Raw genomic sequence first — 19,743 nt, forward strand, 5'->3', positions numbered from 1 at the left:
TAATGGCTTACAATACCTCACTTAATGCTCTATCATCTGGTTTAAGTCCACAAAATAAGCTGTGTGTTTGACGTGTGGAAGATAGCTGTGAGGGTTAATGGATAATGTGTGTGTGTTTAAATGAAATTGGGATCATTAACGTTTCTACAAAATAAGAATCACAGTGCAGTTATTGCATTATACAGGGACTAAACTACAACTACCAGGTCCTGATAAGCATCATACAGGGACTAAACTATCACTACCAGGTCCCGTTCAGCATCATAAAGGGACTAAACTACCACTACCAGGTCCCGATCAGCATCATAAAGGGAATAATTACGCAACAATGATGTAACGTTAGTAGGAGGAGATATGCATCTTTCAAATGATTTGCAAAGGATATAAAGTGCTCCGCATGTCATTGTCATTAACAGTTGGAAACATGGCAGAGAGTGAGACAGGGAGGTGATAGTAAAGAAAGTCCTGTATGGCAATACTTTGAGAAGATAAATGAGAAGGTGATAAATGAGAAGGTAGTGAAATGAGAAGGTGATAAATGAGAAGGTGATAATTGAGAAGGTGTTGAAATGAGAAGGTGATAAATGAGAAGGTGATAAATGAGAAGGTGTTGAAATGAGAAGGTGATAAATGAGAAGGTGGTGAAATGAGAAGGTGATAAATGAGAAGGTGGTGAAATGAGAAGGTGATAAATGAGGTGGTGAAATGAGAAGGTGGTGAAATGCTAACTCTGCGAGGTGGAAATGAGCTACAGCGGCAGTACAGCCGCAACGCTGACAGGAAAGCAGTGTGAGACCCAACCCGTTGCTGGCAGCAGTGCGATAAGGGACTGAGTTAGAAAATCACAGTGGTGATTACAGAAATTATTGCAGCCATTATCAATGGTAGAGGATGTCGGTTTCAATGCCCTAATGGAATATCTAGAACCAGACTATATGATGCCATGTCGGAAAAACAGCGACGGCACGGATAGGGAAATTGTACAATGATTGCCCTGCAAGTACAAAGCGCGAACTCTCAAATACCATACTCCTTTGTCCCACCCCCCATACACGCGGAGACCGACTCAATCGGTGCCTCCAGTGATGCTATCTCTTTCATCGTTACAACGCTTAGGTTTACCTCCACTGTACTCATATCCTTCCATATCCTTGTCTGTACATAATGCCCTGAATCTATTCTACAACGCCCGAAATCTGCCCCTTTTTTCTCTGTACCCAACGCACTAGAAGACCAGTACTTAAAGCCTTTAGCCGTATCCTTATTCTACTCTGCCTCTGTTCCTCTGGTGATATAGAAGGTTAACCCAGGCCCTGTAGCCCCCAGTATCACTCCTACTCCCCAGGCGTTATCATTTGTTGACTTCTGTAAGTGTAAAAGTATTGGTTTCTTGCACGTTAACATCCGAAGTCTCCTCCCTAAGTTTGAGTTATTCACTGCGTTAGCACACTCCGCCAACCCTGATGTTCTAGCAGTGTCTGAATCCTGGCTTAGGAAGGCCACCAAAAATGCAGAAATGTCCATCCCCAACTACAACATTTTCCGTCTCGATAGAACTGCCAAAGGGGGTGGGATTGCAATCTACTGTAGAGATAGCCTGCAGAGCTCTATCGTACTATCCAGGTCTCTGCCCAAACAGTTTGAGCTTCTACTTCTAAAAATCCTATTTTCCAGAAATAAGACTCACACTGTTGCCGCTTGCTACAGACCCCCCTCAGCACCGAGCTGTGCTCTGGACACCATATGTGAACTGATTGCACCCCCATCTATCCTCAGAGTTCGTACTGCTTGGTGACCTAAACTGGGATATGCTTAACACCCCTGGCCAACCTACAATCTAAACTAGATGCCCTCAATCTCACACAAATTATCAACGAACCTACCAGGTACAACCCTAAATCTGTAAACATGGGCACCCTCATAGATATCATCCTGACAAATTTACCCTCTAAATACACCTCCGCTGTCTTCAACCAGGATCTCAGCGATCACTGCCTTATTGCCTGTGTCCGTAATGGGTCCGCGGTCAAACGACCACCCCTTATCACTGTCAAACGCTCCCTAAAACCCTTTAGCGAGCAGGCCTTTCTAATTGACCTGGCCTGAGTATCCTGGATGGATATTGACTTCATTCCGTCAGTAGAGGATGCCTGGTTGTTCTTTAAAAGTGCTTTCCTCTCAATCTTAAATACGCATGCCCGTTCAAAAAATTCAGAACTAAGAACAGATATAGCCCCTGGTTCTCCTCAGACTTCACCAGCTCTGCACCCTCGGCCACCAGCTCTGCACCCTCCGCTGCAACTTGCCCATGCCCATGTAATTAGCTCGCTATTAACTTGTAAATAATGATCTTGTTGTGAGTTTATTTCCCTGTAATAACGAATACAAAGTAGCTAAAGTTAAGACGTTGTCAGCTATATGATATGGTCATTATTTGAACATGCTAGGCAGCTAATGTACAGTGAGGGAAAAAAGTATTTGATCCCCTGCTGATTTTGTACGTTTGCCCACTGACAAAGAAATGATCAGTCTATAATTTTAATAGTAGGTTTACTTGAACAGTGAGAGACAGAATAACAACAACAAAATCCAGAGAAACCCATGTCAAAAATGTTACAAATTGATTTGCATTTTAATGAGGGAAATAAGTATTTGACCCCCTCTCAATCAGAAAGATTTCTGGCTCCCAGGTGTATTTTATACAGGTAATGAGCTGAGATTAGGAGCACACTCTTAAAGGGAGTGCTCATAATCTCAGCTTGTTACCTGTATAAAAGACACCTGTCCACAGAAGCAATCAATCAATCAGATTCCAAACTCTCCACCATGGCCAAAACCAAAGAGCTCTCCAAGGATGTCAGGGACAAGATTGTAGACCTACACAAGGCTGGAATGGGCTACAAGACCATCGGCAATTAGCTTGGTGAGAATGTGACAACAGCTGGTGCGATTATTCGCAAATGGAAGAAACACAAAAGACCGGTCAATCTCCCTCGGCCTGGGGCTCCATGCAAGATCTCACCTCGTGGAGTTGCAATGATCATGAGAACGGTGAGGAATCAGCCCAGAACTACACAGGAGGATCTTGTCAATGATTTCAAGGCAGCTGGGACCATAGTCACCAAGAAAACAATTGGTAATACCCTACGCCTTGAAGGACTGAAATCCTGCAGCGCCCACAAGGTCCCCCTGCTCAAGAAAGCACATATACATGCCTGTATGAAGTTTGCCAATTAACATCTGAATGATTCAGAGGAGAACTGGGTGAAAGTGCTGTGGTCAGATGATACCAAAATGGAGCTCTTTGGCATCAACTCAACTCGCCGTGTTTGTAGGAGGAGGAATGCTGCCTATGACCCCAAGAACACCATCCCCACCGTCAAACATGGAGGTGGAAACATTATGCTTTGGGGGTGTTTTTCTGCTAAGGGGACAGGACAACTTCACCGCATCAAAGGGACGATGGACGGGGCCATGTACCGTCAAATCTTGGGTGAGAACCTCCTTCCCTCAGCCAGGGCATTGAAAATGGGTCGTGGATGGGTATTCCATGTCACGGATTCGGCCGAGGCTGCCCCTCCTCCTTGCTCGGGCAGGCTGTGGCGTTCGTCGTCACCGGAATACTAGCTACTGCCGATCTATGTTATATGTGTCTATGTTGCACCTGTTGTCTATGTCACACACCTGTTTCCCATTTGTGTAATCACACCTACCCTATTTAACCCAGTTGTTCCCAATGTGTCTTGTGCATGGTTGTTTTTTCGTTTCGTGTGTCGTTTGGTGAGCGGGTTAGTTCCTTCCTGCGTGAAGGTATTGCTCTGTTGTTTTCTTTACTCAAGTTCAGTAAAGTACGTTTCCTCGAGTTCTGTGTCCTGCGCCTGACTTCGATCCACCGCATTACACTGACACTCGTTACAGAACCACGCACCATTTATGGATTCAGCAGGTACAGCTCGTCAGTCCGAATCTATGGAGGAACGTTTTCAACGACAGGAGAGTGTCATCCAGGCGCTAGGCACCGCCATGAAGAGGGTGATGAACACGATGGACCGTTGGGAGCGAGGTGGCCTTCCCACACCTCCTCCAACCACTCTACCACCCATACCACAGTCCACCTCTTCTCCACTTGGGCCCAGTGGGATTCGGCTCTCACTCCCGAGGGCATATGACGGTACACCAGCCGGGTGTCAGGGTTTCCTGCTCCAGGTAGAGCTCTACCTGGCAACCATCCACCCGGCGCCCTCGGGATACAAGAGCATGTCCGCCCTCATCTCCTGTCTGTCGGGGAAGGCGCTCGAGTGGGCCAACGCCGAGTGGGGAGGAATTGACGCTGCATCGGTCCGCTACGAGGAGTTCACCCGCCACTTCCGGGCGGTATTCGATCATCCACCAGAGGGGAGAGCGGCGGGCGAGCAACCGTTCCACCTACGACAGGAGAGGAGGAGCACCCAGGATTTTGCGCTGGAGTTCAGGACATTGGCAGCCAGCGCCGGATGGAATGAGAGGGCCCTTATCGACCACTATCGGTGCAGCCTAAGGGAGGACGTTCGGCGGGAACTGGCCTGCAGGGATACCAATCTCAATCTGGACCAACTGGTGGAGATGTCCATCAGGCTGGATAACCTGTTGGATACCCGCGGACGTTCTGATAAGGGCTCATTCATTCCATCCCCCAGCACCTCCGACTCTACCCCAATGGAGCTCGGAGGTGCTGCACTTAGGGAGACCAGGAGAGGGGCCGTCCCCTGCACCAACTGTGGCAGCAGAGGACACACTGCGGTTCGGTGCTGGGGAGGGTGTCCAGGGAGTCGAGGCAGTAAGCAGAGCACTGGTCGACCATCTCAGGTGAGTAGGCACCCGACTCACCCAGAGCTCCCTGTTGGTCAGTTGTTTATAGATGTTGTGTTTCAGAAGTTTTCTCCTCATTCCCAGCATAAGGCGCTAGTAGATTCAGGCGCAGCTGGGAATTTTATTGATCGTCAATATTCTCTTAGGTTAGGGATTCCTACTGTTCTTGTTGATGTGCCTTTTCCTGTCCACGCATTAGATAGTCGCCCGCTAGGGTCAGGTCTAATCAGGGAGGTTACCGCACCACTCTCTATGAGGATGCAGGGGGGTCATGAGGAGAGGATTAGTTTCTATCTGATTGATTCTCCTGCGTATCCTGTGGTGTTGGGACTTCCCTGGTTAACCACTCATGACCCCACTATTTCCTGCCAACAGAGGGCTCTCAAGGGATGGTCCAGTCAGTGCTCGGGGAGGTGTGTAGGGGTTTCCTTGGGGGCTACTATGGTGGAGAGTCCAAACCAGGTCTCCACAGTGCACATTCCTTCTGAGTATGCCGATTTGGCTCTCGCCTTCAGTAAGAGGAGGGCGACTAAATTACCACCCCATCGTCCAGGGGATTGTGCGATAAATCTTCAGGTAGGCGCTGCACTTCCCCGGAGTCACGTGTATCCTCAGTCACAGGCGGAGAAGGCGGCTATGGAAACATATGTCTCCGAAACGCTGAGACAGGGATACATTCGGCCTTCCACTTCACCTGTTTCCTCAAGTTTCTTTTTCGTGAAGAAGAAGGATGGTGGGTTACGCCCGTGCATTGATTACCGTGGGCTTAATCAGATCACTGTCAAGTACAGCTATCCCTTACCTCTGATAGCATGTATGTAGGAATCACTGCACGGGGCGCGCTTCTTCACGAAATTGGATCTCAGGAGCGCGTACAATCTGGTGCGTATTCGGGAGGGAGATTTACATTTACATTTACGTCATTTAGCAGACACTCTTATCCAGAGCGACTTACAAATAGATACTCCTCAGTTTCATCAGCTGTCTGGGTGGCTGGTCTCAGACGATCCCGCAGGTGAAGAAGCCGGTTGTGGAGGTCCTGGGCTGGCGTGGTTACACGTGGTCTGTTTGATATTCTCTGCCAGGAACACAAAGTATGCACTGCAGAATCCCAGCTGTGTCAACACCAGGAAGAAGTTGACCAGGTGCCTCCCAAATCTGGCACTCTTCCTGAAGCACTGGTAGGAGCTGTGCTCCATGGAGAAGGCCACTGTGTCACTGTACCCCATGGGAGGTCTCTTCAACCTCTCACACAGGTGGTGGCTACAGTGGACCAGGATGTGTATACAGTGAACACAGACCACACCCATCAGCACCAGGCAAAGAGGCCCTACTATGACACCTGCGTTGCGTACTGCCAGGGGAAGACCCAGCAACCCAGTCCCAATGTTCCCCTTCAGCAGGTGGATGAGAGCCTGAGTAAACGTGATGCCCTGGTGGCTGTTGCCCAGCTCCTGGTGTCTGACAGGCAGCAGCTCTGGATCCTGGTCTCCTTCAGACTCCTCCTCCTCCTGCCCTCCTCCAGGAGATGAGTGGAAGACGGCTTTCAGCACTACATCAGGACACTATGAGTACCTCGTCATGCAATAGGGGTTGATGAATGCTCCATCAGTCTTCCAAGCCTTCGTCGATGGGATTTTCAGGGATCTGCATGGACAGGGTGTAGTGGTGTATATTGATGACATCCTCATATACTCCACTACACGGGCCGAGCATGTGTCCCTGGTGCGTAAGGTACTTGGACGACTGTTGAAGCATGACCTGTATGCCAAGGCGGAGAAATGCCTGTTCTTTCAGGAGTCCATCTCCTTCCTAGGGTACCACATGCCCGCGTCTGGGGTGAAAATGGAGAGTGACTGCTTGGCCGACTCCAAACACGGAGAAGGAGGTGCAGCAATTTTTGGGATTTGCCAATTACTACCGGAGGTTTATCCGGGGCTTTGGTCAGGTAGCGGCTCCCATTACCTCATTGCTGAAGTGGGGACCGGTAGGTTTGCAGTGGTCAGCTGAGGCGGACAGGGCTTTCAATCGTCTGAAGAGCCTGTTTACCTCGGCTCCAGTGCTGGCTCATCCAGATCCCTCCTTGGCCTTCACGGTTGAGGTGGACGCGTCGGAGACTGGGATAGGTGCTGTACTTTCCCAGCGCTTGGGCACACCACCCAAGCTCCGCCCCTGTGTGTTCTTTTCTAAGAAGCTCAGTCCGGCAGAGCGCAACTATGATGTGGGGGACCGAGAGCTGTTGGCCGTGGTCCAAGCCCTGAAAACGTGAAGACATTGGCTTGAGGGGGCTAACCACCATTTTCTCATTTTGACTGACCACCACAATCTGGAGTACATCCGGGCGGCGAAGAGATTAAACCCTCGCCAGGCAAGATGGTCAATGTTTCTCACCCGTTTTTTTTTCACCCTTTCGTACAGGCCAGGCTCCCAGAATGCTAAGAAAGATGCTCTGTCCCGACTGTATGATACGGAGGGGAGTTCCGTGGAGCCCACTCCTATACTTCCGGCGTCGTGTCTGGTGGCACTGGTGGTGTGGGAGGTGGACGCAGACATCGAGCGGGCGTTGCGTAACGAACCCACTCCTCCCCAGTGTCCAGAGGGTCGTGTGTACATTCCGCTGGAGGTCCGCGATCGGTTGATCTATTGGGCTCACACGTCACCCTCCTCTGGTCATCCTGGTATCGGTCGGACAGTGCATTGTCTTATTGGGAAGTACTGGTGGCCCACCTTAGCTAAGGACGTGAGGGTTTATGTTTCTTCCTGCTCGGTGTGCACCCAGTGTAAGGCTCCTAGACACCTGCCCACAAGGGAATATCACAATCCTGGTGGTTGTGGATCGGTTTTCTAAGTCCTGCTGCCTCATTCCTCTGCCCGGTCTCCCTACGGCCCTACAGACTGCTGAGGCCCTATTTACACACATCTTCCGGCACTATGGGATACCTGAGGATATAGTGTCTGATCGGGGTTCCCAGTTCACCTCGAGGGTTTGGAGGGCGTTCATGGAACGTCTGGGAGTATCGGTCAGCCTTACCTCAGGGTTTCACCCCGAAAGTAACGGGAAGGTGGAGAGAGTCAACCAGGAGGTGGGTAGGTTTCTGAGGTCGTATTGCCAGGATTGGCGACGACGAACGCCGCAGCCTGCCCGAGCAAGGAGGAGGGGCAGCCTCGGCCGAATCCGTGACAGTACCCCGGCCTCGGGGACGGCCAGGAGGACGCAGCGCGGGGCGAGTCGGATGACTACGGTGGAAATCCCTCAACATGGAGGGATCAAGGATGTCCCTCCTAGGGACCCAGCACCGCTCCTCCGGACCGTACCCCTCCTCCGGACCGTACCCCTTGAACGAGGTATGTTATAGGTTACAGCTTCCTCCTGAGTATCGTATTAACCCCTCGTTCCATGTGTCTCTCCTCAGGCCGGTGGTAGCTGGTCCACTCCAGGAGTCTGAGATACGGGAGGTCCCTCCGCCCCCACTGGACATCGAGGGGGCACCGGCGTACTCGGTCCGTTCCATGTTAGATTCGAGGCGTCGGGTGGGAGGCCTGCAGTATCTCGTGGAGTGGGAGGGGTACGGTCCGGAGGAGCGGTGCTGGGTCCCTAGGAGGGACATCCTTGATCCCTCCATGTTGAGGGATTTCCACCGTAGTCATCCGACTCGCCCCGCGCTGCGTCCTCCTGGCCGTCCCCGAGGCCGGGGTACTGTCACGGATTCGGCCGAGGCTGCCCCTCCTCCTTGCTCGGGCAGGCTGCGGCGTTCGTCGTCACCGGAATACTAGCTACTGCCGATCTATGTTATATGTGTCTATGTTGCACCTGTTATCTATGTCACACACCTGTTTCCCATTTGTGTAATCACACCTACCCTTTTTAACCCAGTGGCTCCCGATGTGTCTTGTGCATGGTTGTTTTTTCGTTTCGTGTGTCGTTTGGTGAGCGGGTTAGTTCCTTCCTGCATGAAGGTATTGCTGTGTTGTTTTCTTTACTCAAGTTCAGTAAAGTACGTCTCCTTGAGTTCTGTGTCCTGCGCCTGACTTCGATCCACCACATTACACTGACACTCGTTACATTCCAGCATGACAATGACCCAAAACACACGGCCAAGGCAACAAAGGAGTGGCTCAAGAAGAAGCACATTAAGGTCCTGGAGTGGCCTAGCCAGTCTCCAGACCTTAATCCCATAGAAAATCTGTGGAGGGAGCTGAAGGTTCGAGTTGCCAAACGTCAGCCTTGAAACCTTAATGACTTGGAGAAGATCTGCAAAGAGGAGTGGGACAAAATCCCTCCTGAGATGTGTGCAAACCTGGTGGCCAACTACAAGAAATGTCTGACCTCTGTGATTGCCAACAAGGGTTTTGCCACCAAGTACTAAGTCATGTTTTGCAGAGGGGTCAAATACTTATTTCCCTCATTAAAATGTAAATAAATTTGTAAAATTTTTGACATGTATTTTTCTGGATTTTGTTGTTGTTATTCTGTCACTCACTGTTCAAATAAACCTACCATTAAAATTATAGACTGATCATTTCTTTGTCCGTGGGCAAACGTACAAAATCAGAAGGGGATCAAATACTTTTTTCCCTCACTGTAACATACCCATCATATCTGGCCCTGTGCCCTCTCTGAACGGTGGCATTGAAAACTTCAGGATTCTTTCTCTTCACAACTGGCTACGTGATTATTGTAGCTCAATGGGTGTAAATGTTGTTGACAATTTCGATACCCTTTCGAAACAAAACACCTTTTATAAGGAGGATGGGATCCACCCAAATAATTTGGGTTCCTGGATCCTTTCACAGCATTGTAAGGCTACGTTGAGACAATGACTTATCAATGACCCAAGCCCAGCTCAGTTAATCCCTACCATTGTGTCTCTGAGTCATCATAATGCTTTAGCAAATGTATATTATACCAGGGGCATTGGTAGACACAATGTAGGTAACCTAATTTATGTCCCTCTAACTGCCCTAAATGCCTCTGCTGATCCTACAGCTATTGTATGCATAAATCATGTGCCTATGAACCAGATTTATGCTGTAGTACTGAGGCGGTGTGCCCTAGTAGGAAGTCCACTCTGTGCAGCTCACCCTGCACTAACATAAATAACATGAGAATATCTACTTCTGCTAAGCTTCCCAGTAAAGCAATAAAAACAAGCAAGCATCCCAGAAAAGTGCTAAAATAGCCAAAGTTAACATATTTTGCTTAAGAAACAAGGTTCATGAAATGAATAACTTGCTAGTAACAGATGACATTCATATTCTGACAATCTAAGAAACTCACTTAGACAATACCTTTGATGATACAGTGGTAGCAAATACAAGGTTATAACATTTACAGAAAAAACAGAAAATGCCAGTGGTGGAGGTGTTGCTGTTTATATTCAGAACCACATTCCTGTAAAGATTAGAGAGGACATCATGTTAAATATTGTTGAAGTTTCACACCCTGGCTCTGGGGACTCTATATGTTGAGCCAGGGTGTGTAGATTCTATGTGTTTGTGTTCTGTGTTGATATTTCTAGTTGTTCTATTTCTATGTTGGCCAGTGTGGTTCTCAATCAGAGGCAACGAGTGTCAGCTGTGGCTGGTTGTCTCTGATTGGGAACCACATTTAAACAGGCTGTTTTCCCACAGTAGTTGTGGGATCTTGTTCCTTTTGGTTTGTTCCATGTTGGTTGTGTTTGACCTAGGACGTCACTTTATCGTTTATTGTTTTGTTCGTGTTATCACTATTGTTAATAAAGTATGTTCGCTCATCACGCTGCGCCTTGGTCTACTCCGTTCAACGATCGTGACATGAAGTAATATGACTACAGATTCATCTGCCTCATCTAAAGCCCAGTCTTGTGGGAAGCTGCTATAGACCACCAAGTGCTAACAGTCAGTATCTGGATAACATGTGTGAAATGCTTGATAATGTATGTGATATCAACAGAGAGGTATATTTTCTGGGTTATTTAAATATTGACTGGCTTTCATCAAGCTGCCCACTCAAGAAAAAGCTTCAAACTGTAACCAGTGAATGCAACCTGGTTCAGGTTATCAGTCAACCTACCAGGGTAGTTACAAACAGCACAGGAATGAAATCATCAAAATATATTGATCACATCTTTACTAATGCTGCAGAAATGTGCTTGAAAGCAGCATCCAGATCCAGATGTAGTGATCACAATATAGTAGCCATATCTAGGAAAACCAAAGTTCCAAAGACTGGGCATAATATAGTGTATATAAGGTCATACAATATGTTTTGTAGTGATTCCTATGTTGTTGATGTAAATAATATTTGTTGGTCCATGGTGTGTAATGAGGAGCAAACAGACGTTGCACTTGACACATTTATGAAATTGCTTATCCCAGTTACTAATAAGCATGCACCCATTAAGAAAATAACTGTAAAAACTGTTACATCCCTGTGGATTGATGAGGAATTAAAAAATGTTATGGTTGAGAGGGATGAGGCAAAATGAATGGCAAATAAGTCTGGCTGATTTGGAGGTGAAAGAAATGCACATCTATGTAGGCGAGGTGCTGGCTAACGGAGTAGAACACTTGAAAAACAAAAGGAGAGCCGTACACTGTAGGAGCTCAGGTGCAATATTTGAATAACCGAATAACCAACGTTTAGACAGACAAGCTGTCTTCATCAGGGTATAGTCTTGCTCCCTACATATTACCTCAAATAGTCCGGGTAGCCATGATTTGCTGTTCAAGAGTCTAATTGCTTGGGGGTAGAAGCTGTTAAGAAGCCTTTTCAACCTAGACTTGGCGCTCCGGTACCGCTTGCCGTGCGGTAGCAGAGAGAACAGTCTATGACTAGGGTGGCTGGAGACTTTGATAATTTTTAGGGCCTTCCTCTGACACCGCCTGGTATAGAGGTCCTGGATGGCAGGAAGCTTGGCCCCAGTGATGTACTGGGCCGTACGCACCACCCTCTGTAGTGCCTTGCGGTCGGAGGCCGAGCAGTTGCCATACCAGTCGGTGATTCAAGCAGTCAGGATGCTCTCGATGGTGCAGCTGTAGAACCTTTTGAGAATCTGAGGACCCCATGCCAAATCTTTTCAGTCTCCTGAGGGGGAATGTGCTTTGTTGTGCCCTCTTCACAACTGAAAAAAAAATGTATGGATAAGAGCGTCTGCTAAATGACTATAGTGTAAAATGTAAAATGTCTTGGTGTGTTTGGACCATGATAGTTTGTTGGTGATATGGACACCAAGGAACTTGAAGCTCTCAACCTGTTCCACTACAGCCCTGTCAATGAGAATGGGGGCGTGCTCAGTCCTCTTTTTTTTCCTGTAGTCCACAATCATCTCCTTTGTCTTGATCACGTTGAGGGAGTGGTTGTTATCCTGGCACCACACGGCCAAGTCTCTGACCTCCTCCCTATAGGCTGTCTCATCATTGTCAGTGATCAGGCCTACCACTGTTCTGTCGTCTGCAAACTTAATGATGATGTTGGAGTCGTGCCTGGCCATGCAGTCATGGGTGAACAGGGAGTACAGGAGGGGACTGAGCACGCACCCCTTAGGGGCCCCAGTGTTGTGGATCAGCGTGGCAGATATGTTGTTACCTACCCTTACCACCTGGAGGCTGCCCGTCAGGAAGTCTAGTATCCAGTTGCAGAGGGAGTTGTTTAGTCCCAGGGTCCTTAGCATAGTGATGAGCATTGAGGGCACTATGGTGTTGAACGCTGAGCTGTAGTCAATGAATAGCATTCTCACGTAGGTGTTCCTCTTGTCCAGGTGGGAAAGGGCAGTGTGGAGTGCAATAGAAATTGCATCATCTGTGGATCTGTTGGGGCAGTATGCAAATTGGAGTGGGTCTAGGGTTTCTGGGATAATGGTGTTGATGTGAGCCATGACCAGCCTTTCAAAGCACTTCATGGCTACAGATGTGAGTTCTACGGGTCGGTAGTCATTTAGGCAGGTTATCTTAGTGTTCTTGGGCACAGGGACTATGATGGTCTGCTTGAAACATGTTGGTATTACAGACTCAGTCAGGGACATGTTGAAAATGTCAGTGAAGACACTTGCCAGTTGGTCAGTGCATGCTCAGAATACGCGTCCTGGTAATCCGTATGGCCCTGCGGCCTTGTGAATGTTGACTTGCTTAAAAGTCTTACTCACATCGGCAACAGAGAACTTGATCACATAGTCATCTGGAACAGCTGATGCTCTCATGCATGCTTCAGTGTTGCTTGCCTCGAAGCGAGCATAGAATTGATTTAGCTTGTCTGGTAGGCTTGTGTCACTGGCAGCTCGCAGCTGTGCTTTCCTTTGTAGTCTGTAATAGTTTTCAAGCCCTGCCACATCCAACGAGCGTCAGAGCCGGTTCATTCTTAGTCCTGTATTGACTCATTGCCTGTTTGATGGTTCGTCGGAAGGCATAGCGGGATTTCTTATTAGTGTCCGGGTTAGAGTCCCTTCACCTTGAAAGCGGCAACTCTACTCTTTAGCTCAGTTGCCTGTAATCCATGGCTTCTGGTTGGGGTATGTACGTACAGTCACTGTGGGGACGACGTCATTTAAGCACTTATTGATGAAGCCAGTGACTGATGTGGTGTACTCCTCAATGCTATCGGAAGAATCCCGGAACATATTCCAGTCTGTGCTAGCAAAACAGTCCTGTAGCATAGCATCTGCATCATCTGACCACTTCCTTATTAACTGAGTCACTGATGCTTCCTGCTTTAGTTTTTGCTTATGAGCAAGAATCAGGAGGATAGAATTATGGTCAGATTTGCCAAATGGAGGGCGAGAGAGAGCTTTGTATGCATCTCTGTGTGTGGAGGAAAGGTGGTCTAGAGTTTTTTCCCTCTGGTTTCACATTTTACATGCTGGTAGAAATTATGTAGAACAGATTTCAGTTTCCCTACATTAAAGTCCCCGGCCACTAGGAGCTGCTGCCTCTGGATGAGCGTTTTCCTGTTTACTTATTGCGTATTACAGCTCATTGAGTACAATCTTAGTGCCTGCATCGGTTTGTGTTGGGAAATAGACAGCTACGAAAAATAGAGATGAAAACTCTCTTGGTAAATAGTGTGGTCTACAGCTTATCGTGAGATACTCTCCCTCAGGCGAGTAAAACCTTGAGACTTCCTTAGTATTAGATTTTATGCACCAGCTGTTGTTTACAAATATACACAGACTGCCATCCCTTGTCTTACCGGAGTCAGCCGTTCTATACTGCCGATGTAGCGTATATCCCGCCAGCTGTATGTTATTCATGTCGTCGTTCAGCCACGACTCTGTGAAACAAGATATTACAGTTTTTGTCCCGTTGGTAGGATAACCGTAATCTTAGGTCGTCTAATTTATTTTCAAATGATTGAACATTGGCTAATAGGATTGATGGAAGAGGCAGTTTACTCGCTCGCCGTCGGATCCTTACAAGGCACCCCGACCTACGTCCACGATATCTCCATGTCTTTCTCATGCGAATGACAGGTATTTGGGCCTTGTCAGGTGTCTGTAGGATATCCTTCGCGTCCGACTCATTGAAGAAAAAATCTTCGTCCAATAACGCAAAAAAACACAGACAATAGTACAATTGGTTAGAGGGCTGTAAAACGGCTGCCATCTTCTTCGGCGCCATCCTATGGCGCCTCGTTCACTTAACCTCACTCATCAATAGGTGATTTCATAATTATATACTGGGCACGGCACCTTCCACTGACTTCCACTGTCGGGAGAAGGAGCAGAGGAGGCCCTGCGGTCGAGAGAAGGAGCGGAGGAGGCCCTGCGGTCGAGAGAAGGAGCGGAGGAGGCCCTGCGGTCGAGAGAAGGATCAGAGGAGGCATGACTCCCCAACACCCCACTGCTTTTCCTGATGGAGCCAGCCTGATGTGCTGGGATTATATATCTTCCTCCAGCACTGCTCTCTCGCTCTCCCTCCCTTTCCCTCTCTCTCGTCTCCACTATGAAAGCACAAGGTTATCCTCCAGCTCATGAGAAAAAAGTAATAAAGGCATCCTAATGGCACATACATTTCCCTCTCAACAATTCATGGTGGATTCTATTCCTGAAAATAGCCTTTGTTGTTTCCGAAACAAAGGGGGCTAAAGAGGTTACTAAATGTATGTGTGTGTGTGTGTGTGTGTGTGTGTGTGTGTATGTGTGTGTGTGTGTGTGTGTATGGTTGTGGGTGTTGTTCCCTGGTGTTTTCTACTTACCACTCAGTCCTGTTGTTGCATTGAAAAGAGGTAAAAGGCCGATCCAGTCCCTATAGGCTGTACAACTGTAGCCCTGCCTCTACAACTGTCCCCCTGCCTGAAAACTGCCAGAGAGAGAAGGAACCCCCAAGGTCAACCTGCATCCCTCTATCCTTCTCTTTCTCCCTCTCTCCATCCCTCCTTCCTTTCCTATCTCCCTCGCTCTTTCCCTCCATCGCTCCATCCCTCCATGCTTCCCTTTCTTCCTCGCTCCTTCCTTCCATATCTCCCTCGCTCCCTCCCTCCATCGCTCCATCCTTATCACCCTCACTCGCTCCCTCGCTCCCTCCCTCCCTCGCTCCCTCCCTCGCTCCTTCCCTCCCTCCCTCCCTCCCTCGCTCCCTCCTCGCTCCCTCCCTCGCTCTCTCCCTCCCTCCCTCCCTCGCTCCCTCGCTCCCTCCCTCCCTCCCTCCCTCCCTCCCTCCATCGCTCCATCCCTCCCTCATTCCCTTTCTCCTTCGCTCGCTAAACTGCTAAATAGTTAGTTAAATAGTTAACCAATAGTTACCTGGACTATCTGCATTGACCCTTTTTGCACTATGTTAATCTGGTCTGAGATCCCACTGCCTCCCGTTAGGAGAGCAGATATGGGCCTGAGCTCTACCGACACAGAGAATGGAGGATGGATGATGAACGGACACAATAAATACTGGGTTTGAATGTCTGGTGTGATCCACTACAACCATGGTAGAATAACAAGTAGTAACAAAAATATGGACTACATGGACTTCTTTCTCTCTGTGAAAAAAACATAAATACAACTCTGGTTAAGTGGTAAGTTGGTTGCCCAGGGCCTTGCTCAGACATGGGTTGAAATACTATTTTGAATAATTTTAAATACTGTAGCTATGTGCTTGATTGAAGTTACCTGTTGCAATGGAACTGATATAAACATTTCAAATCCAATCTACCTGGACTTCAGGCAGTCTAAAGAAAATAGTATTTGAACCCAGGTCTGGTCTATGTATAGGGCTGTGGTCACTGTGCATGTACCCTATCTATCAGTACGCAGCAGCCACGGCCCAATCAATCAGCTTCCCATAGTCTTTACACAGAGGACACACCACCTCCCTACCTACCAATCAATCTTCAGATAGAAAAGAGAGGGGGAGCCAAGGGAGAGAGAGGGGGAGACAAGGGGGAGCCGAGAGAGAGAGAGAGAGAGAGAGAGAGAGAGAGAGAGAGAGAGAGAGAGAGAGAGAGAGAGAGAGAGAGAGAGAGAGAGAGAGAGAGAGAGAGAGAGAGAGAGAGAGAGAGAGAGAGAGATTGCACGGTATACCGATACTTCGGTACTTTTTCGATACTAGAACCTGAAAAACGGTTTGGTACTAGAATTTTTCTTACTGGTACTTCTGTCAAATGTGTCTCACGGATTAACTCTATCAGCACAGCCTGTTTTAAATTTTTTTGTTTTCTTAAATTTTTACGAAAGGGTAAAGTGGGGTAAGTTTAGCATTTGTTTACATTCAGCGTCAATCCGTCAAGGGAAATATAGTATTCTTTCTAACAAAGATATGTACATATATTTCAGGATGTTGTGTATCCCTGGAAATAATCAGAATTCATGTAAACATTACAGTTTTGAAAACATAGCTTGTCCTGGGTATGGGGTAAGTTGAGCAGTGGGAAAGGCTACGTTAAGACACCTACAAATGTCTGTACTAAATTAAATTGTGATACTAAACCTATCGGTATCGAAGTAAACATTCTGGTATCGTGACAACACCACAGTACAACCACCTCTCCATCCCTCCCTTCCTCCCTACCGCCGTCTCTCACTTTCACCCACCCACCTGCTCAAAATGAGCAGAGAAAGAGTAGAGGGGGAATATAGAGAAATGGAGAGAGGAGAGGTACTAAAAGTGACAGGCTATTGAGAGAGGGCACACAGAGAGATGGAGAGAGGAGAGGTACTACAAGTGACAGGCTATTGAGCGAGGGAACACAGAGAGATGGAGAGAGGAGAGGTACTAAAAGTGACAGGCTATTGAGTGAGAGAACATAGAGAGATGGAGAGAGGAGAGGTACTAAAAGTGACAGGCTATTGAGAGAGGGAACACAGAGAGATGGAGAGAGGAGAGGTTCTAAAACTGAAAGGCTATTGAGAGGCAAGCCTGATGACAATAGCTCTATGTGAAGCCCTGTGTGGAGAGCTAATGGGCTGATAGAGGGAGGGATGGAGAGATGGAAGGAGGGGTGGATGAAAAGTGAGACTAGCTGTGCCATTATCCTGACTGGGCCTGTGCTGCCGGGGCCTCTAAAAGCCTGGAGTCACAGGCTGCCTCCCAAATGGGCGCTGGTCAAAAGTAGTTCACAAAATAGGGAATAGGGTGCTATTTGGGACACACTCCCAACCCCTAGACTGTTCTGTACGGCAGTGTACTCTACTCTACCTCTCTTCTGCCTGTCCTGTCCTGTCCTTTTCTACCTGTCCTGTCCTGTCTTGTTCTACCTGTCCTGGCCTGTCCTGTCTGCCTGAGTAGCTCTGATTCTGACAGCCCCCAGTCACAAATACTACAGTTGCCCTCAGTTTTACAAATGAAGAAACAGCCTGCACACATAAAGCAAGACTTTTAACGAAGAGCTTTTAACCAAGAGCTTTTAACCAAGAGCTTTTAACCAAAAGCTTTTAACCAAGCCTCCAATATTTTGCAAAAGTTAGTCCGCTATCGGCATATCTATTTATTATGGCCATCAAAATGAAGAAATTCTGACATCACATGTTATTGTAATATGTTGACTGACTGACATAGATGAATTTCCCTTGACGGATTGACGCTGAATGAAAAAAATAAATAAAATAATAATAATAATGTATGCACTCACTAACTGTAAGTCGCTCTGGATAAGAGCGTCTGCTAAATGACTAATAATAAAAAAAAAAATATATATATATATATATATATATATATATATATATATATATATATATATATATATATATATATATATAAATAAAATTGATAAATTATAAAAAAATAAAAAAATAAAAATTACAAAAATAAACAAAAAATTAATGGAGCTATGCTGCTTCTCTAATTTCTCTAATTTTTCTCTCGCTCTCTCTCTCTCTCTCTCTCTCTCTCTCTCTCTCTCTCTCTCTCTCTCTCTCTCTCTCTCTCTCTCCATCTCTCTCTCGACCTCTCTAACTCTCTCTCTCTCTCTCTCTCTCTCTCTCTCTCTCTCTGTCTCTCTCTCTCACTCTCTCCTCTCAATTACATTTCAATTCAATAGACTTTATTGACATGGCAAGTTAAATTACTTACATTGTCAAAGTATACATATAACAAAAATGGTGGGACCAACAGCAATAATACTAGAAGTAGTGGAAATGGAATTACCATTACCAGGAACTACAACAACAACATTTATGAGAATAACAATACATTAAAGCAATAGTAGTCGACCAGTCTCAACATGACTGAGAAGACACATGACATGGTATGAAAGCCAAAACAAAACAGGAAATGTTATTGACATTACATTATACTTTTCACTGGCTGTCCCTCAGGTTGTGACAGGAGGACACATATTTGGAATTCTCTCTCTCTCTCTCTCTCTCTCTCTCTCTCTCTCTCTTGCTTGCTCTCTCTCTTTGTATCTCTCCATATATCTCTCTCTCTCTCTCTCTCTCTCTCTTTGTATCTCTCCACGTATCTCTCTCTCTCCCTCTCTCTCTCTCTCTCTCTCTCTCTCTCTTGCTTGCTCTCTCTCTTTGTATCTCTCCATATATCTCTCTCTCTCTCTCTCTCTCTCTCTTTGTATCTCTCCACGTATCTCTCTCTCTCCCTCTCTCTCTCTCTCGCTCTCTCTCTCTCTCTCTCTCTTTCTCTGTATCTCTCTCTCTCTCCATGTATATCTCTCTCTCTCTCGCTTGCTCTCTCTATCTCTCTCTCTCTTTCTCTCTCTCTCTGTATCTCTCTCTCTCTCTGTCTTTCTCTCTCTGTATCTCTCTCTCTCTGTATCTCTCTCTCTCTCTCTCACTCCCTCTGTATCTCTGTATCTCTCTCAATTCAATTTAATGTAAGGGCTTTATTGGCATGGGAAACGTGTGTTAACATTGCCAAAGCAAGTGAAGTAGATAGTAAACAAAAGTGAAATAAGCAATAAATATTAACAGTAAACATTACACTCAGAAGTTTCAAAAGAATAAAGACATTTCAAATGTCATATTATGTAGATATACAGTGTTGTAACAATGTGCAAATAGTTAAAGTACAAATGGGAAAATAAATAAACATAAATATGGGTTGTATTTACAATGGTGTTTGTTCTTCACTGGTTGCCCTTTTCTTGTGGCAACAGGTCACAAATCTTGCAGCTGTGATGGCACACTGTGGTTTTTCACCCAGTAGATAAGGGAGTTTATCAAAATTGGGTTTGTTTTCGAATTCTTTGTGGATCGCTGTAATCTGAGGGAAATATGTGTCTCTAATATGGTCATACATTTGGCAGGAGGTTAGGAAGTGCAGCTCAGTTTCCACCTCATTTTGTGGGCAGTGTGCACATAGCCTGTCTTCCTTGAGAGCCAGGTCTGCCTACGGCGGCCTTTCTCAATAGCAAGGCTATGCTCACTGAGTCTGTACATAGTCAAAGCTTTCCTTAAGTTTGGGTCAGTCACAGTGGTCAGGTATTCTGCCACTGTGTACTCTCTGTTTAGGGCCAAATACCATTCTAGTTTGCTCTGT

Source organism: Coregonus clupeaformis, chromosome 1, assembly GCF_020615455.1.
Source record: "Coregonus clupeaformis isolate EN_2021a chromosome 1, ASM2061545v1, whole genome shotgun sequence".
In the NCBI taxonomy this organism is placed as follows: domain Eukaryota; kingdom Metazoa; phylum Chordata; class Actinopteri; order Salmoniformes; family Salmonidae; genus Coregonus; species Coregonus clupeaformis.